The 26,845-nt window shown below is 40.7% G+C and overlaps 1 long non-coding RNA gene across 1 annotated transcript in view; it reads left to right on the forward strand.

Annotated features, from left to right (window-relative positions):
* The first annotated feature begins 365 nt into the window (after positions 1-365).
* The window catches only part of LOC122803445, a 1,054,248-nt gene continuing 1,027,768 nt past the window's right edge, over positions 366-26,845 (forward strand). The window contains exon 1 of the long non-coding RNA XR_006365120.1: positions 366-530. This is a non-coding gene — a long non-coding RNA (uncharacterized LOC122803445). The remainder of the gene's footprint in view (positions 531-26,845) is intronic.

Consider the following 26,845-nt stretch of genomic DNA (forward strand, 5'->3'; position numbering starts at 1 on the left):
AAGAAAGTAACATAAGTCAGAGTAGATAGAAACTTGGTGGAAAAGCAAATACACTTCAACTCCCTGAGCTTAAAAAGACTTCTTCAATTCGGATTCATATAACCCAAAATCGATACTGTTGGCTTAGAAATTACAGCTATTTCACAAATGAACTACAACTTTTTTACCACAATCTATTTACGAACCTAAAAAAATAACACAAATCTAACAAACTCAATACTCAACCGAACCCAACATAACTTGCTCCACCCCCTTATGCACTTGTTGCTTCTGAATGGTCAAATAGTGTCTGATTGGGCGGGTGTATTGTGTGAGATTCAATTGCGATTGGGTGCCGCTAGCGTCTGCTTACTGGAGCTTCTGTTGAACTGTCAGTGCAGTAGGTTTGGCAGTGAAAGGCGGAGGAGTAGCGAGAGGGTTTGACTGTTGGTGCTTTTGGTCACTTTTCTGCTGCAATGAAAACAGCAGTCGCGGGAGGAGGAGGCAGTGCTGGTGGAGGCGATATGGAAGAAGCATTTATGGATATTTAGGTATGTAGCTGGAGTATTTCAGGTGTCAGGTTGTATTACTGCTTATAAGATCCCTTTTATCAAAGCTTTATTTATGTTTCGGGGTCTTTGCGTCAGACTGTTGAACAGTATTTTGCTTTAGGCAGCAGAGGGCACGATTAAAATCTGTGTAGTGATTTCTTGAAAGAAGCGGCTGTATGATAGTCCGTATGCCCAGTTGTTTTAATGTCCTTGCATGTTTTGTCCACACTTAGTTTAGGGCACGAGTGGTAGTGTGGTGGGTTTTTTTTTACAGAATTTGGTGTCGTTGGTTGTTGGGCCTAAAAGAATAAAAAAAACATTGTTCTGTCACCATCATCGTTTCAGTTGGCATTCCTTATGGGTACAGCTGTCAAAGGGATGCGAGAAATAGGCGGTGATTTGTTTAATGATGGAGACTAGGTTGATGAAAATTATGGTTTATCAAAATAACTGAAGGTTGACGTTTTAGCCTACCCTATAGTTAAACTGACGTCATGTTAGATTTGTTAGTGATCTTTTTTAATAAGGGAGAAAAATCAGAATCTGCTGTTTTGCGTGTTGGTAATGTTAACATTGTATGCCGGATTAAAATAAAGTCCTGCCACCTTTTAAAAGCGTTCTTAGTAGACTTGTTTGAGACTCTGAAGACAAGGCATTGCTTGGGCATCTAATGGTATAAAATGCACGACATACTATATTTTTGTAAAGAAATGTTAGAGCAGCGCATCACACAGGCCTGAATATATGTCAAGTATGTACTTCACCAAAAAATCACTTAACTGTTTTGGGTTTGGTGATCACATGTATGTTTCAGGTTTTGAGATTGAGTAAAAAAAAAAAAAAGCTTAGATTTGAAAGTATAGCGTTACATTTTCTTATTTTTAAAATATTAATAGAGCAACTGCTGGGTCAGTGGATCTCTTGATTTTTTTTTTTTTTTTTTTTTTTTTTTATATGAAGAGTTGTATTAGTATGGTGGCATTCCCTGTAGACAACAGGTGTATATGACAATGAAATGTATAGATGTTTGTACGGTACCAGGCTAACTACCAATTTTTAAAGCTAATCAACAGCATCAGTTAGTAATAAAATTGAATAGCTGCCTGTGCGAAAGGGTTAGGAGTTGTAGTGACTAATAGGAACCCAGCATATGAAATGAATTCCCCTCATTCTAGTGTTAGAAAATGGCAGTGCTCTCTGAGAGAGTTGCTGGAGCTTAATGCTTTTAGTACTAGTGCTGCTGTGTTCCTGCACCCATAATTCTAGTACTGAGTCAAGGAGAACTATCATGTTATTTCAGGAAACACTGCAGGCCTTCCCAGCTTTATGCTGTTCACTTAATGATGACAGGCTAGAACTGAAAGTATATGTAGGTTGTTTTACTGGTTGGAAAAATGCAACTCTGGGATGATTTTCATTCTGTACGTTAAAGAACCAGCCATTGCATTAATTAATGGTTTGCATACTATTGATAATAAAGGTGCTGAATAAGAGTGTATTATTGTCCAGTGGCAACCAGTGCCATTTGCATGCTTTGTCATTTGGACATTATGGTGATGGCTATTGACCTAATTAACATTATGTAGTGAAGTTTAACATCTCTTTGACAAGGCCGGTTTTGTTTTGCTTTCATAACCATTTAGCTTTGTGCTCTGCTTTAGCAAGCAACCAAAAGTGTCTGATAGTCAATGGTCTAATTTAAAAAAATAAACAGAAATGAACATTTCCTTGACAAGGCTGTTTGATTACTTACAAATTAATGTTGCTTTGTGTTTCTGTTTGTTTTTGTTTAAGTGACAATGTAACTAGCATACCATGCAGTATTGGTCACTCATTGTGCTAGGATGTAGAAACAGATATTTGAGATAGCAAATACGTAATCCATTTGTTTATCTGTAGGCTTTCATATGCAGGATAAAGTTTCACAGCAATGTAACTTTTTTTCATATTCTGTATTGTTAATGTTTTGGGGTCTTTAACTTGTTTACAAAGCTAGATCACAAGCATTTAGTTGTATCGGATGTTGTTTTAAGTTGTCTCTAGTTGGTTGCTTTGGAGAACCTGATTATATGTCCACATACTGATGTACATGATGATTCCTATGTTACATCCATTTGTTGTGTAAAGAAAGTTTGCCATTTCTACTTGGAATACTGGATTATGATCATGAACCAATAATAATTTATGAATTATGTTCATATCAAATAGAGCACCTAATTGGGCCTCTATACACAGTCTGGACGATTGGATGGGTAACCATAAATTGGACAGGGGCAATAGGTGCTGATCGTGGAAATAAGGGTAGAACTTGGCTTGGCTTGTAAGGGCCCTAGGGCCATTAGCCTGCTACCTTCCTATTAAAACTGCATTCCTAGTGTGACACATGCACACTTTTGTGCTCAAGAACATCATGCATGTTTGTAGCTGCTCCACATGCCTTCTTGGCATTTCCTTTGTGTAAAAAAAAAATTGCAACAGTGTGTTTGCTGCTCCTCTGAAGTTGTAGAAACATTCGAGACCAAGGTAGTGTTCTTTTTTTTGTGGAAGCATGTTGCATATATTTTAATCTTAAAAATCAAGTAACTAGCAACATTCCTCGCCTTTAAACTGTGTCAGTATGATATGCTCAGTTCATAGTAGTGCCAAAGTTACACCATACCTTAACTTGGCTACTGTCTACTATTATGGTGTATTTTTAACATGTCATGTCTTTGGGTGTTTTAACTGTGCTGTACATCACCCCTGAAAATGCTTATTGTATGAAACCGATTGTGCTTTATTATGCTGTTGGCACAACAGGATGTTTCTTCTTTTCTGAAGTAGTGTTGTAGCTGGTACTGAAGATTGTTCTGAAAATGGATTTCAACAAATTGTTAACATTTACGGTAAGGCTAGTGAGTCGCTTATGCATTCTTTTATTTTATTTTCTGAAGTGAATATGTTCTGTGTTTTCCTTTTTTGTTTATAGAGTTTGATTTTTAAGGTAGATGTTCCATAGACAATTAAATGATCTTAAATACTAAGTTCCCTGCAGCTGTAAAAGTCTTCAGACCTCCTATTTCTTCTCTTTCAAGTCCTGTTTATTATATTTGATCATTTTCATATACCTTATTTAATGACATTTAACGAATCTTAGTATGGCTCGTCACATCATATGCATAGTTTGTGCACTGGTTCCGTCACGTCTTGAGAGTTTGCAGTCCAATGGTTCACCTGTTGAAGGAGACATTTGTACAACAGTGTAGTAATTATCAGTTGTCCTGAAGAGTTTTAACACAGGATCTGACCAGCAAAGTGGCATTCATAATGCTGTATGGCACTACTTTGTTAGGATTGCACTGTGGCACTTGTGGTTTTAACTTTTGGAGGTCTGATGTGTTTAAGTAGGTTATGCAGCCTCTCCCTTAGGTTGGAGAAATGGGTATGCCAAGTGGTTATTACAATCCTTGAACATGAGATTTCAGGGTGGCAAGCTGATGATAAAAATGTACTTTTTCAGTCAGATGATCTAAAATATTTCTAGCTGAAAGATCTACAAACTGCTGATGGTCACTTCTTGTCTTTCAACCGTCATGTTATGTATAAAATACTATTCATGTGCCAAGGGTGACACTGTAAAAGCTTGTAGGGTATTTCCTGTCATGCCAGCATTGGACTGAGCTAGGTTAAATGCAGAGAGAAAGGCTAATGTGAAAAATGACAGGTCAATTTTGAAGTACTATATCCAGTTTTTGCTTGGAGTGTAAGTCCAGTGGTATGCTGAAAATACAGTAGGAAATGGCTACAATAGTGATGGGATTAGAAAATTATAGGGAAGTAAGATGGTGACTTTTGGAACATCAGGCAAGAAGTATTGGGAGACGTGAACATAGAATAGACAAAAATAAGTTGAAAGTGTTTTTGTTAGGAGAATTTGTGAATCGGATTAAAGGCTGGGTACTATAGAAAGCAGCATTTTACAATGTTTTGTAGAAAAGTGTTGTTCAAATGCTGGAAGCAGTGGTATGGATTGCTTCAAACTAGTTTAATTTTAAACACATAATGGTTCTGTAAATTCGTTTTGTTTCCTGCCTGTGCCGCAGGAAGGAAGTCTGTCCCAGAATGAGGTGTTGTATGAGAAAGTTGATGTTCATCTTGTTACACTGCTGCAGTCATTACACTTGGGTTATCCTGCCGTCAGGCGGTTCCCCAGTCGGCCTGAGTTCCAAAGTCTTGGTCCTGCGTCGGTTGCTGTCGCCTCCTCCCTGACGTCAGTGCAACAGGGGTATATAAGATGCAGCCGACGCCATTTTCTTCAGTCTTTCTTGCCGCGCGGTACCCGAAGCGGAAGCAGTTTGCGAGTGCCGGTCGGCCGACTCCTGAGATTTCCATTCCGAATCCAGAACCAAAGTCTTCTACAAAGCTAAGTACCCCATTGGGGAAACTTTTTCTTGCCTCAGACGGATGTCAGTAAAAATTAATAACTGTATTTCATGTGGGAAGCAAATACCTCCATAAGGATTTACACTCCTATTGTATTCCATGCCCAGGCCCAGACCACGACGTCACTGGTTGTCAGTTTTGTGCTAGGTTTAACAAGCGTACTATTAAACGTCGGTTTGATTTTGCCTGACATTATTTTGGCAGAAAATTCAATTACACCATGCCGTTGGAACTCCCGATGACAGGATTGCATAAAAAGCCCAAAGACAAGGACAGGCATCCGAGGCCCAAAACTGATGAGGCCTCTTCTAGGCCGACCGCTGGCTCTCCGGTGTTCAGCGAGGCGCCTACACAGCCCCTGACAACCAGTTTCACAGAACACAGACTGCATCCGACTCCCACGTGGAGCTTGCCGGGCCTTTGGACGCTACATAGGTTCATAGATTAGTACTAGGCTAAGTGCCCTTGTGGGCCATTTTAAGCCTAGCCAATTGCCCCATGTGAGAATCAAACCCTGCACCTTGTGTCTGTAAGGTAAACACCTTAACCATTATGCCAACCTCCCACCCTTTCTCCAAATTCAAGACCAAGAGGCATTCAGTTACGATTGGAGAAATATACAAGAGTGAATCATCCGTACTGCATGTATAACTCGCAAAACAAGTCAGAAACGAATTTCAAACTTGCTCAAATTATTTCTTATTCCGAAAATATGAAACTAAGCATACAGAAAGCACTAAATGTCAAACTGCAACATACTGATAGAAATATTCAAATTAATATGAAAAATAAATATTCAAATTAATATGAAAAATGAAATGGTCCAACTCTCATAAAACTAATGCATTTTTTCGCTCAGCATGTTCTTTTTCACATTAAAGCTATTCGATACATCTGAAATGTATGAAGTGTTTAGGTTTGTGCAGTATTACAGTACAGTTACTCCACAAAATACAGCCATTTCAAAGCATATTTCGCAAAGTACAATATTTCGAAGCGTTTATTGTGCATTTGAGTATTACAAGCATACATAGCAGCTTGTTCGTATAGAATTTCAAGGGCCATATTTTCAGTGTGTTTGGACATTCTTTGTTGACATGGCAGACAAATTTAAAAAAACAGGACCACTTGTGTTTGACACTAACACTGCAGAAAACTGGAGAGTGTTTGAGCAAGAGTACAATATTTTCATAAAGGCTGCATTTTCTGATAAAGATGATCGTACAAAGGCATTTATTCTGCTTAATTTAGCTGGGACAGAAGCCATTGAAAGGGAGCATTCATTTGTGTATGCATCTGCTGTATTTGCAGGAGAGGGGGGAAAACAGTCGTATAGTAGCACTGACTGAGTCAAGGGATGACCCCAAGTGCTTTAACGTAAATTCAGAATGTGTAACCCCCAAACTAATATTACAATAAAAGCACTTATTTTACACAAGGGATCAAAAGCCTAGTGAAACTTTTGCAGCATATATAACCGATTTGAGAAACAGAGCTGAAATATGCAGATTTGCTGATTTAAGGGATGAGTTGATAAAGACAGACTTGTGTGTGGTATTAAAGGATGATGCTGTGAGAGTTTGCTTTGTGACAATGATTTAACTTTGAATAAGGCCATAGAGATTTGTCAGATATAGGAGCTCACAGAAAAGCACACAAATTTGCTTACAGATGAGGTTGGCCTTGGAAGAAACTGCAGTAAAGCAATGTTGATAGTATGCAGCACATGGTTAAAAGAAACAGGCCCAAGCACATGGCAGCAACTGTAACCCCTGCAATAGTCACTGGTAAACCTCAGAGTTTTCTAGTAAATTTTAGAGTTTGTACAGTTTCACTGAAGCACAAGACTGAGTCAGCAAACCCAAAGAATGGGCCCCCACCTAGTTACATATCTACTTTCATATTTTTTTCACTTATGTTGGTTATTTGTTTACTAGTTCAGGCTTATGACCAGACCCTTCCAAGCAAACAGCTATTCTTGAGATGCCAGCTCCAGACAATATTCAAGTCCTACAACATTTTCTTGGCATGGTTAACTACCTAGCCAAGTTTATTCCAGACTTCAGCCAATATTTAGCACCACTTGGAGAGCTGACATGTAAAGATGTATCCTGCTCATGTTTGGAACAGCACCAGAGAGCATTTGATGTCCTGAAACAGAAAACTGCCAGTCCACCAACTCTTATTAGATACTACGATGTTCACAAACCAGTTACTCGGAGATTACTAGGCTAATGGCCCTGGGGCACTCACAAGCCTAGCTAAGAGTTTATTCCCAAAAAAGAAACCTCAGTCAGCACCTGTCACCCCTGTCAGTGAGGGACACAGGTGGAACTCTGGGGACAAATTTGCGGTTTCCCATCCACTCATCAAGGTTGCGCTTGAAGAGGGTCAGTGGGGAACTCTGTTTGACATGTATGGGAAGTCTATTCCAAAGACCAGGCAGTCTCTGGGAGACAAACATGTCTCTCCACCAGGTTTGGTTGATGTTGCATATTAGATTTAGGCCTTTTGAGCGGGTAATGCATCAGGAGTTAGACTTATAGATATAGAGCATCTCTAGTAGGGTAGGGCTGGATATTACCTTGTAGGTGACACACAGAGCATCTCTGAGCAATCTGTACGATACACAGTAGAGTGATAGTGATTGAGTCTGTCCACATAGGACAGGTGTTTGAGGCCATGGATTTTCTTTGTGAGGTATGTGTGTGGCCTTTCCAGTTGGTGCAGGTGTTTGGAGAGGTACATACCAAATGGGGCGTTGTACTCAATTATTGGCTTAATGAGAGATGAGTAGAGAGAGGTAATAACCTCTTTTATTTTGGATACAATCCCTTTACTTATGAGCTGAACCAAGTAAAAGGCTTTTCTGACCACTGCTGCTACATGATGATCAAATGTAAGATTTTTGTCAACCTGAGTTGAGTACCCAGGTCTCTCACCACAGGCTGTGTACTTAGGGGGTTGCTGGTGATGTGGTAATCAGTAGGGCCGTGTTTTTGCTGAACGGTATGACAATACATTTTTTTTGCGTTTAACTTACAGCCATGACATTGGTACCAGTCATTTGTTGCTGCGAAACCCTCTTGTAGTACGTTATCATTTGGGGAGTCAGACAGCACCCAGCTTGCAGTCATCCACAAACTTGGTCAGCCACAGGCCTTTTGTCTTTGCCTGGACCTCTGAAAAGTAGATGCCAAACAGTAGCAGTCCCAGGGATGGATCCCTGGGGAGCACCACTATTGACAGGTCTGCTGTTGGAGGTGGAGGCACCTGTTTTGACCTTATGGGTCCTATCGGTGAGCCAGTTGGCCACCCACCTGATGAGACAGGGATTTATACCAAGTTGTGTTAGCTTTTTGATGACATCCAAGTGGGGAATTGTGTCAAAGGCCTTGGCCAAGTCAAGGTAAGTTGTATGTATTGACTTTCCCCTCATCCAGGGCCTTGGTGACAGTCACAAAGAAGTCATCCAGGTTCAACAGCAAGATCTGCCCTTGACAAATCCAAACTGGGTGGGGTCAAGTGCTTGGAGATTGCCTATGTCCTTGTTTATGAGAGCCATAATAATACACTCCATAGCTTTACAAATAAGACTTGTCAAGCTAACGAGGCAACAATTTCCAAGGTCAGTAGTGGCACCACCTTTGTGCAAGGGGATGAGAATGGCAATTCTCCACTCGGCTGGAATGAAGCCTGTGGTTGAATAAGGTGCTCAATGGTGAAGCTAGTTCTTGGTGGAGATGGTGCAGAATACAGCCTGGGATACTGTCAGGTCCCATGGAAGCTGTTTTCTTTGCCCTGAATAGGGCCTTTAACACTTGATCTATGGAGATGTCAGGTGCAGGAAAGTATTGGGGATGCTGACCGGGCCTTTGAGGGATAGGGGGATGAAGTCTGCACTGAACCTATCTGCTAGCAGGTTGTCCAAGTCAATAGGATCGGTGTAAGTGGTGCCATTAAGTACTAATTTGGAACAAACCTAGGCTTTGTCATGGAGGTTCCTGACATAACTAAAGGTGGCTTTGTGGTTTCCCTTTGTTTCAGAAGCTAGTGTCAATTCATAATTGGCTTTGGAGGTTTTCACTAGTGATCTAATTTGCTTGTTGAGGCTGAGAAGGGAGTTTTTCAAATTTGGAATTTGTTCCTTTTTACCCTTGGACAACAGTTTCTTCCTTTTGTTGTAAAGCCTGTTGATAGAGGATGTCCACCAGGCAGGTTTGTGTCTCCTTGAGGAGTAGGTTTTAGTTCTGTTGGGTATGACTGAGTCCATGCAGTTGTACAGGTGCTTGTATACTGCACTGGTATACTGTTCAGTATAGTTGTCTGCATCCTCTAAGGGGGGCAGTAGTGTGACGCTACTGATACCCTCCCATAGGAGGTTGTAGTCGGGTTTTGAGAATTTTTTTAGCCTGATTACGACTGGGGGTGGGGGTAGGTGAGATAGAAACTTTGAATGAGATGATCTGATCTCACCAGGGACGAACATACTATGGGAGTGGTGCAGCAGTTGCCCATGTTGGTAAGAACCAAGTCCAGAATGTTATCTCCCCTTGTGGGGGATGAGACAAGCTGGCCTAGTGCGTTAGAACTGATGAAGTCAAGGAATCATTGGGTGAGTGCATTAGTGCAGGAATAGTTCACCCAGTCTATGGTGGGGTAGTTGAAGTCACCAAGGATTAGGGGGTACATTGATGGAGTTAAGTAGGTCCAGGTAGGAGGAGTGAGTGTCCTGAGTCATGGAGGGAGTCCATCGCTGGCTATAACCTGGATGGGTGTCTTGCCAGCTGTCAGTTGCACCTGGAGTAATTCCAGTGCATTATGCTGGCAAACCAGTCTGGAGGTGTGACTGTCCTTAATGAAGATGGAAATTCCACCACACTTAGTCTTCACAGCCTCATTTTGGGGTTGGAATGAGGTATAGCCTGGTAAGGCAGGGGTGCTCTCTGCAGCCCTGAACAAATTTTGTGTGACCGCACAGACATCAGTATCTTTTAGCACGAGAGAGCCTCCAGTGAGTACATTTTCAGGTTAAGGCTCTTAACATTAAGCAGCATGACCTTCAATTTGCTTTTTGACAGATCTTTTATGTTGGAAGATTTGTCTTTGGGACACAGCCTAAAAAAGGCACAATGGGGGAGGCAAGAGCCTTGGGCAGAATCTGGAATCCCAGGGGTGACAGGTGGAGGCCATCTCTGGCAAAGCATTGAGGCCTGTTAACCATGTCATCCCAGGCAGATGGATACTGGATCCTCTTGGAAATGCACCAGAAACTAAGCCAATTGTTGACATGTTTTCAGCCTTCCGAAATTAACCCATCTGAGGGTACCGAAGTAGCTGACCAATCCACAGCCTCAGAGGGTGTCTTCAGACCTACCCAGTTAACTATTAAACCCTCTACTAAGTCTAAGGCCCCCTTAAAAACAAAGTAACAGATTCAGCATTCTCCAGCACAGGCTTTCATGCCTAAGGAACAAATGCTCAAAATGGCCGAAGACCTAATCACCCTGATCAGGGGGTCCCATCCCCCTCCTGATAAAAGGCCCAGACAGGAGGCAGACGATGAATCTTCCGACCAGGTGTCCATTTCTTCAGATTCATCCTCAGACCTAGGATATTCCTTACCCCCTTATGAGGATTCTGATGCTGAGGAATCAATTCCATCAGCCTCTCTGCCTGAGGACTACTCCTTTGGGGAGATATTACATACCATGAGGGAGCACTTCCATTGTGAAGGCCAGGATTACTCAGAATCCAAGAAAAGGCTCCGAGACTTCCTTTTATTGCCTCAACACAGACCCCTTGCTATTCCGCCAGTGTTGGATATTGTGGATGATGTCTACACTGAATCCATCTTAAACCCTGACTCCTTACCTCCCAGCCCCTGTTAAACTCGATAGATATTAGAGTTCCTGACTCTCTCAAATTTCTGTATAAAAGCTCTGTTGCTGACCCAGAAACTATTTCTCAGAGACCCAAAGGGCTTAAAGCCTCATCAGCAAAAAACCCAGTTCCCTCTGACAGATTCCAGAGCATTAGACAGATGGGGAAAGAAAGTATGTACATCTGCAACCTTAGCAATGAGAGCCTTAAATTGCCAGATTCACATGCTAAAATATCAGCAATTTTTTATGTCTCAGTTAAAACAAAAAATGCTTCCAGATTCGGATCCTCCTAATTTTAAAGAAATGCAGGATTTATTGTATGCAGCTGAACAAGTGGGAAAGCATACTTTGCAATGTGGTTTTGATTCTTTAGAGGCCTCCTGTAGAGCAGCAGTTACACGCTCTGTCATTAGAAGGCATGCTTGGTTAAAAGAACATACGTTACCAGATCAATTTAAAGCAAAATTATTGGATGCACCTTTACAGCAGGATGTGTTATTTGGAGTTGAGGCAGAAGAGGTATTAAAGAAAATGGAGGATAAGGCAAAAATCTATGCAAACGGTAAAGAATTTCTTACAGGTTCAGCCACCAAGATTTAGCAGAAATTGGCCAACAAAGAATTGGTCCTTTCCCGCTACAGACAGACCTCGGAGGCAGATACAGACGTCCGAGAGGTAGAGGTCAACCACAAGGTCCTTACAGGCCTCGACAATGCGGTGCACCAGGCCAGAAAGAAGGGGAAGACAGGCCCCAACCATATAAAAAGCAGCCTCACTGACTTCCATTACAGCTGCCAGACAACTCTCTCTCTTGGCAGCCCCCTTGGGAGGAAAGCTAGCAATTTTCTATCACAATTGGCATTGGATTACCAAAGACAAATGGGTTCTCAACATTGTATCTCAAGGTTACAGGTTCCACTTTCACACTCTGCCGCGGTTAAAAGGAATGCCAAATATGCCACCAAATCAATGGGCAGAGGCTCAAAAACAAATTACAGCACTCATGGAAATGAGAGCTATTCAAGAGGTACCACCACCAGAGCAAGGACAAGGATTTTATTCAAGACTCTCTTTCTGGTTCCCAGAAAGGACAAAGCCTGGAGGCCCATTCTGGATCTTTCTTCTCTAAACACATACCTGGATGTTCCGAAATTCAAAATGTTAACACTACAGCAGCTTCTTCCCATGCTGGGCAAGAAAGCTTGGCTCGTGACTTTGGACCTCAAGGAGGCATACCTGCATGTCCCTATCGGACAAAGCTGCAGAAGATACCTCGGATTCATAGCAGGTTCAATGCACTATCAATTCTCTGCACTGCCGTTTGGCTTATCTACTGCGCCCAGGGTCTTTTACAAAGTGCCTGGCACCAGTAATTGCAATTTGCAGACAGAAAGGAATTCAAATTTATCCGTACCTGGACGACTGCCTGATTCGAGCAGAGAGCAAGGACAATCTCCTAGAGCATCTGGTGTTTGTAAAACAGTTATTAAGTTGCCTGGGGTACACAGTAAATGAAAAGAAATCAAAACTAGTGCCCTCACAATAGATAATATTCCTGGGTGCCAGCTTGAACACAATGGCCCAGATGACTTATCTCTTGCCAGACAAGCAAGGACAACTGACTCAATACTTTTAATTGATGGCAACAACAACCCAACTCCCTGCAAGAAAAATTCTGCAGGCCTTGGGTTACATGGCATCATGCATACTACTAATTCCATATGCCAGACTGCATATGAGGAAACTACAATGGTACCTAAAGAATGTATGGTCTCAACACTCACTGTTTGGCAACAGTTATGCCACTAATTTCTTGCCTTCAACAGGAGTTTCGATGATGGGCTCAAGCTTGTCACCTCAACAAGGGACAGCCTTTTACTCAACCCACAGCTAGGCAGACACTGACAACAGATGCATCTGATTACGCCTGGGGAGCACGCATGGCAGGAAAATGTATTCAGGGCAAGTGGCCCGCAGAACAAAAGCATCTTCACATCAATCAAAAAGAGATGTTAGCTGTACAAAATGCCCTTATAGCTTTCAAGGACATGCTGCATCCAGGACAACTATTACTAAAAACAGACAACACCACAGTAATGTGGTACATAAACAAGCAAGGGGGCACTCACACCTACCCCCTCTGCAGACAAGCCATGACCTTGTGGAACACTGCTCTAAACTATCAAGTTCATCATCTTCAAGCACAATTCCTGCCAGGAGAGAAAAACACACTGGCAGACTACTTAAGCAGAAACATCATGTATCCCCATGAATGGGAACTGAATCCACAAATATTCAGAATGATAACACAGAAATGGTGGAGCCCGGACATAGATCTGCTTGCATCCCCAATGAACTGCCAGCTACAGAAATTCTGCACAAGGAGTTACCATCCACAAGCATGGAAAGTGGATGCTGTCTCATTCAGCTGGAAAAACCTGCATGTATACGCTTTCCCTCCACTACTTCTCCTTCCAAAGGTTCTCATATAAGCCAGACAAGAAGAGCCAAAGATGATCCTGATTGCTCCAGACTGGCCACGCCAGCACTGGTATCCAATCTTAAGGAATTTAGCACAAGAACCACCCTGGATATTGCCTCAAATCCCACATCTGCTTACTCAGCACAACAATGAGATAATTCAGTCAGCTACAGACCTTAAACCTAGCTGCATGGAAAATTCTTTAGTCAAGCAAGGAATGCCACTCTCCAAAGCTGTTATGGATGTCATTCTGGAGGCCAGAAGGCCTAGTACCAGGAAAGCCTATTCGGATAAATGGAAGAGATTTTGTGCCTGGAACCAGGCTCACAGCCTTGACCCTCTTGTCCCAAACATTCCTCAGATTCTACAATATTTAACTGAGACGCTGGACAAAGGTCTTTTTTTTTTTTTTTTTTTTTTCTCCATCCATCAAGATCCACGCCTCTGCCATCTCTGCTCACTACAACACTGATCCTCCAATTTTCTGTAATCCGTTGCTAAAACAGTACCTCGGAGGGGCTAAAAACATAAGACCGTCCCGTAGAGTACCTACTCCAACTTGGGACCTCAACTTTGTTTTGGAAAAATTAACTTTACCTCCCTTTGAGCCAGCTAACGCAGCAGAATTAAAATATATTTCTTGGAAGACTGCTCTGCTCCTGGCAATAACATCAGCTCAAAGAGTTTCAGAATTACAGGCACTAATGGCAGTGGAAACTTTCCTCATTTTCCACCAGGACAGGGTGTCCTTGAGAACTAACCCTACATTTGTGTCAAAGGTGGTTTCAAGTGTGGCTCTAAACCAAACTATTCACTTGCCAACTTTTTATTCAAAACCACAGAATAAAGGGGAGAGACTACTGCATTCTTTGGACATTCACAGGCAGTTGCGCTACTACTTGGACAAAACCAAAGCTTTCAGGAAATCTGAGCAATTACTGGTAGCATATGCTGCAGGAGCACAGGGAAAAGCCATTTCAAAATGGACCATTTCAAAATGGATAGGACATTGCATATGTTTCTGCTACACACACCATGGGAAACCTATACCTAGCAGCATTAGATCTCGCTCCTCCAGCCACTTCAACTGCCTACCTCAGAGGAGTGCCTACCAAGGACATTTTGGAAGCAGCAACATGGAGTTCTGTGCATACCTTCACCAAGCATTAACATCTGCCTTTATACTCCTAAATCCAGAGCTGGCTTCGCCACTGCTGTGCTGCAGGGCCTTATAGCCACACCTAATGCCTTTATAGAACCAGCCACCCTACCTTCAGCTTTGGGATTCTACCCAAGTGTAATGACTGCAGCAGTGTAACACGATGAACATAGTACAGTTTTGTACCTACCATAAATGTAGATGTTCGAGTTTATACACTGCTGCAGTCCAGGTTACCCTCCCTCCTTCCCCACTTACTTGCTGGTACGTACCTATGTCTTCTACCCTTTGTTATCTATGGGGAGTATTTGCTGGTAACTGAAGGTTGTTGTTTGCTTTTCTTAGCAATTTGAATTGCCTGCCTTTTGGGGGCACCCGACATCTGGGGCAAGAAAAACTGAAGAAAATGGTGTCTGCTGTATCTTGTATACCCCTGTCGCACTGACGTCAGGGAGGAGGCGACAGCAACCAATGCTGGACCTAGACTTTGGAACTCTGGCCGACTGGGGAACCACCTGACGGCAGGATAACTCAAGTGTAATGACTGCAGCAGTGTATACACTCCATCTACATTTATGGTAGGTACAAAACTGTACTTTTTCCCTGCTGCTAATTTTAGTACTAGGAATGTTAAGCTAAAAGCAGAATGTTTCTGTACTGGTAGTGTGTCTGATATGGTTTGCTTTTTTTTTTTCTTTTCTCACCATTGAACAGTAGTACAGGTGAGATGTGTTGTAATAGCTGTCCTTGTTTGTATAGTTGCATGCAAGTTTTATTTAAGTACGAGTTTTTGGCCTTAATTTGGTAGTGGCTTTTTCAGGTAGCAAAACTCTTTGACTTTAGACTTATGAAATGCTTTACAAATTCAGCAGTTGTACAGCACGGAGATTCCCCGAATGTGTGTTTGTTTGTGTTTTTTTTTTTTTGTTTGTACCACTGTTACAAAACCATGGGCCATGACGATCCCAGGAGGCCTTAGACAAGTGTTTCGCTGTTTTGATCAGTGACTTGAACAGGGCAAAGCATGCTTTAAAAATGTACAAATTGTAGTAACCTGGGTGGGGCTGTAGGGTTTACACGTGATTGAGTGTCAGCTGTTTAATACAGTCTTAACTCTGTGGCTCAGTCATATGCTAAATCAACAAGAGGTGTCAGCTAGACCATTACAGTACTAAGCTTGAGAGTCAACATTTTAGTAGTAGTAGTATTCATGCATTCCATCATTTTGTATAAAGACTAGAATGTATTGGACTGTTGCCTGTTAGATGGTCATTTATAAGGCTTCAGACAAACTGCATCATAACAAGTTTAACTTTATATACCACATTCTTGCTTTTTTACATAAACCTGTATTTTGGAAAGATTTTCAGTGAAGTTTTCTTAATATAGTAAAAATGTGTTTTTACTTGGATTTCTTACATCATTTGATAAAAAGTACTAATGTTGTTCCACTAAGAGATGCAGAAGAATGTCACTGTTCGTGGTTATTTGGGTTTCACACACACAGCTATAACTAAATGTAAATCAGCACTGCTGTAGTTTGTAACCCTGGACATAGATTACTTTTGCGATCTAGCTTTCATACTTGTCTTACTTTCACATTTAGCTGTGGAAGGAAAATAATTTGCATTCAGTGATCAGAAGTTGCCTATTCACAAACGTTTGAAATCAAAGAAGCCCAAGAACACACAAAGCCTTCGTAGTCCTTAACGCAATTTATTAACACAAATAATCACAGCGTTTTCGCCACACACATATGGTGGCTTCTTCAGAGGAAAAACTGAGGCAGCCAAACACTAACAGTTAAATACTCAAGGTTAATTGGAAACAAGTGCTCCCAATCAACCAGAATTTGTACATCAAAAATGCCTTCGTAAAGGCTGAAACCGTCAATTTAAAAAGGAATTACTCATAACTTAAATACATGTACCCGTATTGGACATAAATTAAAAAACAATAGCCATACAATAAAATCATAATAATAAAACAGAAAGAGACTCAAATTATTAGAAATCAAATCAAAATTTGAAAAACTAGTCATTGACCCTTTTTACACTTTGAACGCTCCTCTTAAGGTAGTGAAGAACACGAAGGGTGACTTCACAATTTATAATTTTTCACACCTTATACTTGAACCAGAATTGGTGGAGTTATTAGCCTTGGGTAACACTTTTGTACCTTCTATTAAATGTGATTTGGCCAGGGTCCTTCTGGATTTGAAATGCTATGTACGTAAATTAAACCTGAAACTACTGTTTAATTTATCTACAGAGTCTCAGGTTTCTAATTTAAGGCTCTCTAGCATTTTTAATCCACCCCTCCACGTAGCCCTCAAAATGTTTGAGAGTGCCTGCGAGTTGGACATTAGGTTTTTGTTGAAACGTCCTTTTGTTGGTCCTAACCGTTTTAACATATCTAAGGACCAACTAGAAGCATTATGTGATTTACGGAATGCTGGTGTTAGGATAATTAAGCCTGATAAAGGTGGCGGTTTGGCCATCTTTGAGCAGGCTGATTACATAGAAAGAATGCATAGGGTCCTTGACTCTGATTCATATGAAATCTCATCCATCAACGAGATGAACTTGAGTGCCAGTAGGATTAGGGGCTACTTGAGGGATTTTTTCATCAATGGCAGAATAGATGAGGAGACATACAAATATATAGATATCGTTCATGCCAAGACCCCTGTCATGTTTGGAATCCCCAAGATTCATAAAAATCTTGGGGATCCACCAATGAGAGCACTGATAGATGGTAGGTTATCCCTCACCTACCCTTGTTCAAAATTTGTGGATTCTTTATTGAACCAGTATGTTGGTAGGTTACCTACTATATGCAAGGACTCATGGTCTTTTCTTTCTGATTTAAATGGATTAGTCCTAGATATGGATGTTAACTTTTTGACTATAGACGTAGTCTACCTTTATACATCCATACCACACCAGGAGGCAGTTGAGTGGATTGATTTGCTCCTACGTGAGCTTCAGGCCCCCATGAATGTTATCAATAACGTGACCGAGTTGCTTAATATTATTTTGTCATCAAACTACTTCCTCTTTGAAAAAGATATTTACATCCAGAAAAGAGGGGTTGCTATGGGCTCCCCCTGTGGGGCAGCCGTAGCTAACCTTTTTATGTCTTATTGGGAAAGAAATTTTGTATTGAGCAACCCAGAGTGGAAAGATAAATTAGTGTATTACACCCGTTATCTTGATGACATTTTTATTCTTTTTAGGGGTGACCACCTAACAGCAAAAATTTTTGTTGATTACATTAATGAAACAACATCGTTCCTTAAATTTACTTTTAAGTTCGATGTCGTGAGCACAAATTACCTCTATGTAAAACTTACTAGGGATGGCTCCACAGGAAGGTTAAATTCCACAATCTATAGGAAAGATACATATGTGAATTCCTTCCTTCATTACACCAGTTCCCATCCCTTTAAACTTAGAAAAGCAATAGTTAAAGGGCAGCTTGTGAGGGCTGTGAGGATTTGTAGCCAATTGGCTGATTTTAATCTTGAGTGTCAATTTTTGACAAATCTTTTTGTCAACCGTGGTTACCCAGGCCCTCTCGTGTCTGAATTAATAGAGGAGGTCTTGAATAAAAGGAGTAGTGGCTTTTTTAGACCTCTCTTATCTCAAGATGGGGCGTCTTGCATGGGGGTGGTTCCTTGTTCTAGTGCCTTAGATAACTTATCTAGTTCCATTCCCCCTCCTGAACCAGTTCCTAATAGGGCCTCTTTTTGTAGTTTTATTACCAGATTTGGGGTTAATTCTTATGAAATACAGGATATCCTGTTTAAAAACTGTTTTTTTATCACCAGTAATGTAAGTGTAGGTGAGAAACTAGGTGATAGACCCTTTGTAGTGTTTAGAAGAGGCAAAAACATCAAAGAACTGTTACAGACCCCTTTTGGTACCTGTAGTGCTAGATCTTTGCCTGTGTTTTTTGCAATTTTTGTATACATATTAAAACAGGCAGTGGTTTTTGTATTGAAGGGAGGAAATATTTTATACAGCATCGTATCTCTTGTGATACTAAATCAGTGGTTTACATCGCTTTTTGTTCATGCTGTCCAGCCTTCTACGTCGGGAAGACGGATAGAAGGCTTAAGGACAGAATGTACCAGCACCTGTATGCAATTAGGAATAAGAGATGTGAGAATGCACTTGCCAAGCACATTTGTTCTTTTCCTGGGCATACATTCTCTTTTATGGGTATTGACCACCTCCCCATTCCACCTCGTGGTGGTCCAATTGCCCTTTTACTTGAGACAAATGAATTGCTATGGCAACTTAAGCTCAATGCTTTCAACCCTCCGGGGCTGAATGACAGCTGTAATATCGCTCCTTTTCTCAAATTAAAATCTTATATGAGATAGGGGCTTGTTTTATTATTACTGCTTTTGTTAAGGACTTTTTTTAGGTCCCTCTTTTAGAGCGAGCTTACCAAATGCTGTTGTAATTTATTTTCATTATTACTTGGTGGCAGGAAAGTCTATTTTTGACTTTTTACATTTAATTGTGATATTTACATGGTTTATATGGTCCTGAATACACAATTTGTCTTTATATTGTTTTTTTGTATATATATATATATATATATATATATATATATATATATATATATATATATATATTTTTTTTTAGAAAGTTTTTTAGCTGTCCTATTTGGTCGAAATAATGTTTCATTTAGAACGACCATCAGGCAATATGTAGTTTTTTATTAAGTGTACAGGTGTTCTTGTGATATTACCTCTGGTTTTTCTGTATCTCACATTTTTTGTGGACTTCTTTGTATACTTCTGTTTTCTTAAAAATATATTTTGTATACATACTTTGTGGGTGTTTTTATCTACATATATCTTTTAAATTTTGACTTGATTTCTAATAATTTGAGTTTCTTTTTGTGTTACTTTTATGATTTTATTGTATGGCTATTGTTTTTTAATTTATGTCCAATACGGGTACATGTATTTAAGTTATGAGTAATTCCTCTTTAAATTCTGGTTTCAGCCTTAGGCATTTTTGATGTACAAATTCTGGTTGATTGGGAGCACTTGTTTCCAATTAACCTTGAGTATTTAACTGTTAGTGTTTGGCTGCCTCAGTTTTTCCTCTGAAGAAGCCACCATATGTGTGGCTGTGATTATTTGTGTTAATAAATTGCGTTAAGGACTACGAAGGCTTTGTGTGTTCTTGGGCTTCTTTGATTTCAGAAGTTGCCTATTCGGTCACGTGGTTTCATGTTTGTATATTCCTCCATTATTTTATGCCCCCTCCCCCAGTTTGCTGCTGTGTATTCCCTTAAATTGATTCTTGCCACAAGTACTCCATAGACTTGCTTCTAGAAAACCATACTTTAAGGAATGTAGCCTGTTGGCCCTTTTTTTTTTTTTTTTTTTTTGTCGTGTACTTTTCTGTGGGGGGGGGGGGTTGCAGTCCCACACTCGCACCCTGCTCCATCCACCCTTTTAAAATCTGTCTGCACACTGGCTTTGTAGGTAAAGTGCAGTGAATCTTGTGTGCAATTGGTGCATTGTTTATCCCAAGAGTGACAGTAGTTTTCTCCATCCTATACACACAAGATATAAATAGGTATGACTATCAAATCAAGATAGGAGTTTAAAAAATATCTCCTTAGCAGATTTAGCTCTGGAGAATAAAACGCAAAATTTACAGCTAGAGAAAATGCAGAGTAAAAAAAAAATAAAGCTTTTTAAGACAGCACCATACTGTAGCATAGTAATACAAAAAAATCATAAATATATATAAGCTTTTATGCAGAAGGATTTTAGATATATGGATTTACATCTCTACATATGTTTGTATTTATATATCTAGATATAAAGTCTATATGGGTGTATCTATATACTTTTAATATCCATTTGTAATTTGTGTATAAAATGTGGTGTGTGTGTGTGTGTGTGTGTGTGTGTGTGTGTGTGTGTGTGTGTGTGTGTGTGTGTGTGTGTGTGTTTATATATATATATATATATATATATATATATATATATATATATATATATATATATATATATGTATGTGTGAGATCCCTGGGGTGAATTTCCTATTTCCCATCCAGTCATCAATATGTTTCTTGGAATGCGGAGCTTTTGTTTTGATATAGACAAATTTGTCAGATTGCAAGGACCTCTCTTGTGCACAGGCCTCTTCAGGTCACCCCACAAATTTTCTATTGGATTTAGGACTGGGATCTGGCTGGGCCATTCCAAAACTTAAATTTTCTTCTGGTGAAGCCATTCTTTTGTTGATTTGTACATTTGGATGTATGCTAGGGGGTCATTGTCGTGTTGAAAGGTGAAATTCATCTTCATCTTCATCTTTCTAGCAGACGCCTGAAGTTTTTGGGCCAAAAGTGACTGGTATTTGGAACTGTTCATAATTCCCTCCACCTTGACTAAAACCCCATTTCCAGCTGAAGAAAAGCAACCCCAAAGCATGATACTGCCACCACCATGCTTCATCGTGGGGATGGTGTTCTTTTGGTGGTGTTTATGCACCAAATGTACTTTTTTGGAATCGGACCATAATACATTTTCCCACATGCTTTTGGGAGACTTTATGTATTGTCTTGCAAATTTTAGCCAGGCCTGGAATTTTTCTGTGTAAGAAAAGGCTTGTCTTACTCCATAGGCCAGATGTATGGAGAATACGGGAGATAGTTGTCAACATGTAGCACACAACCAGTACTTGCCAGAAATTCCTGCAGCTCCTTCGGTGTTGCTGTAGGTCTCTTGGCAGCCTCCATGACCAGTTTTCATTTCTGAAGGATGTCCAGTTCTTTGCAACATCACTGTTGTCCCATATATTCTACACCATTTTGATGACTGTTTTCACTGTGGTCCATGGTATATTCAGTGCTGTGAACCCCCCCCCCCCTTTTTTTTTTTTGGTACCCTTTTCCTGACTGACTGATGTATATTCTACACCATTTTGATGACTGTTTTCACTGTGGTCCATGATATATTCAGTGCTGTGAACCCCCCCCCCCCCTTTTTTTTTTTTTTTTGGTACCCTTTTCCTGACTGATACCTTTCAACAGTGAGATCCCTTTGATACTTTGTAAGCTTTCTGCGAACCATGGCTTTTGCTGTAGTGGGCAACTGAGTAAATGTCAGGAAAATCCTTTAGGGCAGCTGAACTTTATTTGCGGGTAATCGAGAGTCTCTAATTGATGGCAGGTGTGTACCCAAGAAGACTGAATGCTGTAATTAAATCAAAAGGTGCTTCAACAAAGTATTAGTTTTAAGGATGTGCACACTTGGGCAACCAGCTTATTGTACATTTTAGATTTGTTTGTTTTTCAATTGAATTTTACAGGTTACAGGGAAAAGTTTGAAATGATATATTGTGGTCTTTTTTTATATCACAAAAACCTGGCATTTTAACACGGATGTTATGTCTACTGTGTATATGTATATATAATCTGTGTGTATTGTATATAAAGTGTGTGCGTTATATAGTACATGGATATGAACTACAAGAAAACCCTAGCCAAGCTAGAGTTTTCACTGTGTGAAAACTTAAACGTCCTGGAATACAGGCCCATGGGATATATGCAGATTACTTCTTAAGTACATCATGTTTAAGCTATATGGCTTCTGAATGTCCATGACTTCTTACCTTTTTCCTTTTTAAGTCTTTATGGCTATGTTCTTATGCAGCATGTTTAGGAAACTTCCTGAAGTGCAAGCATGGATAGCACTAAACATTCCAAACATCGTGGTTGCCAGAGAAACCTTGCTCCACCAGGAAACAAAAAAAAAAGGAAGAAATTGCCCTGATGGGCTAATCAGATTAGACAGTCAACAAAAAGCTGTTAGTGTCACTTTCCTACAAAAACACACTGGATACCTCCATTTTCCCGTATACCCTGACAACTTTATGTAACTCAGAAATCCTAATCATGCTAAACCTAAACACTCCCAAGGCAATTGCAGTGATGGGTAAAACGCTGAAAGATATTTTCTGCTGGGTCTCCTCAAAAATCCTTGTGAAACTATTAATATTGCGTGATGTTCGTATAGACTGGCAAAAGAAAATCCAGACAGTAATGTACATGCTCACCCAAGTTATAACCACACAATTTAGATGTAACATAGCTACAGCCAGACAGTTGAAAGTCAACCCTCAACTGGATCTTAACATCTTTTCCAGATAAATATCCTCTCATGGAACTCTGTCATACAGCCCAAGTGATCACTTGCTAGTCTGCACCTTAAGGTACCATGCCCCAAGAATACACCTTTCTAAACATATTGGAAAATATTAAGATACAACCAAACACCCTAATACTGGGTGATTTTTTTTTAACTACCCTGCCATTAACTGGGAAAATTACTCTTGTACTAACACGTTTGCCCAACGGTTCTTGGAATTCCAATGCCCTGTATCAACTAATCCATAGTCCTACCAAGGGCTCCACTATCCTAGACCTGGTCATTACCAACATGGGAAATCGATGCTCCACACCTATGTTCACCCCCCCCCCTCGTTGGTCTTGTCTGACCATAAGCTAATCACCCTTAACATCCACATACCACCCCCACCCCATAGCAAGGAAACCTCCATAAAAAACTTCTCCAAAGCCAACTTCGTGCTACTCGAGTCAGAAGTGACAAACTTCATGACACTCATGCAGACAGAAAATCAAAGTTCGACTGCTGAATCCTACACTAAGGTGCTATACGAGCACATCCACTCATGCATGAATCGTGCCATCCCAAATAGAACCAAGATGCTCTCCTGCAAAAAAAGGAAGCCAATCTGCTGGTCCCCTGCCATAAACAAACTTTACAACAAAAGGAAGAAACTGTTGCAGAAAAGAGGAAAATCCCGTGATGCAAAAAACTCCCTTACCAGCCTCAGTAAGAAGCTGAGATCCCTCATAAAATCCTCCAAAGCTAGTTACGAAAATAAAATTGCCAAAGATTCCAAAGGCAACCACAAGGCATTCTATAACTGTCAAGAATCTAAATGGCAATGCTCAGATCTACTCTGAGCTACAACAGAATGGCATTAAATATACTGATCCCAAGGATATTGCCAGTATCCTGGCAGATAAATTCATTGCCAACTTCACCCCCCTCTCTCCCCCTATATGGCCCATCTTAATACTGGAAGATTGCCAAATACCAGTAATAACTGCCACACAGGTAAAAAAAAAAAATGCACTCTCCAAAGCTAAGAATACAGCATCCATGGGACCAGATGACATCCCGGGCTGTGTACTACAAGAACTACAAAATGAACTGGCACCTCACCTAAGTGTCTTGTCTTGTTTAGTCATAGCCTCAGCTCAGGCTTTGTGCCCCCTGAGTGGCGTACAGCTACAGTTATCCCACTCCACAAGGGGGGATCCACCTTGGATCCCAGGAACTACCACCCCATCAGAGGAGCCTGATATGCAAGGCCATGTAATGTATTATCATGGAACTTAACTTATAAACAAAGATATTGGCCACCTTCAAACACTGGATCCCACCCAGTTCAGGTTTGTGTAGGGCCGATCTTGTCTCCTGAACCTGATTGACTACTTCTAATCAGTCTCCAGAGCCGTGGACGAGGGTAATCCGGTCCACACAGCCTATCTGGACTTCGCCAAGGCCTTTGAGGCCATCCCCCACTCTGGAGTCCTAGACTTACTAAGCTGGGCGTTAATCCCTATGTCACTCGATGGGTTGCCAACTGGCTTACTGAGATCCCACACTGTAAAAGTAGCTGACTCCAAATCCAGCTTCAGACAAGTGGAGTACCTCAGGGTTCAGTCCTGGGGCCGCTCTTGTTTGGCATCCTACTTTTCTGAAGTACAGGCCAACACTAAGGGACTCTGGCCAACAAAGTTCGCAGATGACTGCAAACTGGAAGCCATTCTTAAATCCCCAAATGATTTGGATACTCTACAGAAACAGATGCTTGGTGCGAGAGCCATGGGCTCAAGCTCAATGCCAAGAAATGTATAGTTATCCCCTTTGGGGGAAAAAACACATACCTGTGAATTACCACATAGGTGGCAGTACACTAAACACCAAAAGTGTGATAAAAAGACTTTGGGACACAGGTGGACAGTGGTCTCACCTTCGATAACCACATTGCCACAACAGTTAGGCAATCCTTCCATGTGGCACACCTCATCACTAAGAGCTTTTCATCCAGAAACAAGGAGGTCATTGTCCCACTGTACTCATCCCTCATGAGACCCATTATAGAATGCAACACCCTGTTTGGTATGTACCTCTCAAGACAACTAGAAAGGCAGCAGAAATACCTCACTAAAAGAATCACAGGCCTAAAGCAGATGCCGTACGCTGACCACCTTAAACTCCAGCTATACTCTGATGCATATCGTCTACTCGGAGCGATCCCTGCTTAACATACAAGGCCATGTCTAACCCAGAGCTGTTGGGACAAGCTACACTAAAAGAAATCCCAATCCCTCAGAGTCGCACGCTCCAGGGATCTAAACCTTGTCATCACAATAAACAAAACATGCTGGAGGGATAGGTTTCTGACCCAGAGACCCCCCCAGACTCTGGAATAGACTGCCCATACATGTCAAGCAGAACACCTCTTTGGCCCTCTTCAAAAGGAACCTTGACTATTGGATAGGAGAAAGGTAATTCACCCCGGGATCACATCAGTCGCCCTGCTAGACAGGGGTCCAGGTAATTCACCCCGGGATCACATTAGTCGCCCTGCTAGACAGGGGTCCAGGGAAGTAAATATTGTAGGAAGAAATAGCCAGGGAATTGTTATTGCTAGGCTTGTATAGGCCCTAGCCTAGTGCCAACCTATGAACCTGTAAAACAACCGCTCCAAAACATTATTACAGCCTGGTAAGAAAACTTACGACTTTTGTTGAAAACGCATTAATACAGTATATTTTCTTAACTGGGAGTTACTAAAGATTCTTCCCATCGATGACGCTGTCTCTGACTTCAACAGAATTTTCCTGTGTGTTGTAAACAAGCCTCCTCAGAATAAAGAGTTAAAGCCAACCCTGGCCCATGACTTTTTTACTGGCAAATAAACAACTCTTGAAACCAAGAGAAAGCATGGAAAGTTTGGAAAAAAAATAAAACTGCTCCTACTTTTACTGGCATCAAGACAACTAAGAAATCTAATAAAACAACTTCTAGCCAAAGATACTACTCGAGCAATCAAAACATGCACACTAAAAATCCAAAGCTTTTCTGAGGCCTCAAACTGTTAAGTCTAGGACATGCTACACGGCCAGCACCAAACACAAAAAAACAAATTAAACCATAACCAGCCAGTTCAGTACCAACTTTATACAGACAGTACATTCATTAACCAACCGGGTGATTTTAGTAAAGCTCATGAAGTCCTTAATCACATAACCCCCTTAACATTTTTCCTTCCAACCTGAACCCATCAAAAAATACCTCTAACTTCTGTTTTCACCCTAACATGGCTTTAATTCTCACTGCTCTGCTGAATTTTTAATATTGTAAATGACCACCGAAACACTGAATGTCTAGTCTCCACCATCTTCCTGTACTTATCAAAAGCTTTTGAAACGTTTTTCCTCCAGAGACACTTAAACTGTCCTCCTTTTAGGGCATACCCACTGTTGTCTGTAGTGGCTCCTTAACTACTTCTCAAACAGAGGACAAGCAATGAAATGGAAAAATTATTTCTCCCCTTTTGCTAATAACACTGTGATAGAACAAGTAAATGAGACAAAATTACTGGATGTGTAGTTGAAATTGACCCATTTAACATAGCGAGACAGGTTTTTAAAAAAAAAGCAACTGAGAAAGCAAGATCTCTGTTGCTTTTTTTACTGTTTTTTGCTATGTTAAATGGGTTTAACATAGTGAAACATTTTAAAATACGCAACTGACATCTCCGTTGCTTATTTTAAAACTGTCTCGCTATGTTAAACCCATTTAACATAGTGAAAACAGTGTAAAAAAAAAAAAAAAAAAAAAGCAACGGAGATCTTGCTTTCTCCGTTGCTTTTGCCCACAGCTCTGGCGCGCAGTACATCAGAACTGCCGCGGATGCCAGACATCTGCGGAAGGGCAGTAAACAGGCATTATACTATACCATCATTTAAGAAAAGTAATAGTTTCTTTTCTTAAATAATGTCATGGTATAATAGCAATAACCCACTTCTGGGTGTGGGTAATGCTGTATTTACCCACGGTTGGCTTTGTTTGGTCCAACCCTGGGGTAAATCCAGCATTACCCACACCCAGGCGTGGGTTATTGCTATATTAATATAGATATATAAAGATGTATAGTGTGTTTTTTTGTATATAATATAATGTGTGTGTGTGTGTGTGTGTGTGTGTGTGTGTGTGTGTATA

The sequence above is a fragment of the Protopterus annectens genome, chromosome 5.part1 (assembly GCF_019279795.1).
Source record: "Protopterus annectens isolate FY-2018-M chromosome 5.part1, PAN1.0, whole genome shotgun sequence".
Classification (NCBI taxonomy): domain Eukaryota; kingdom Metazoa; phylum Chordata; order Ceratodontiformes; family Protopteridae; genus Protopterus; species Protopterus annectens.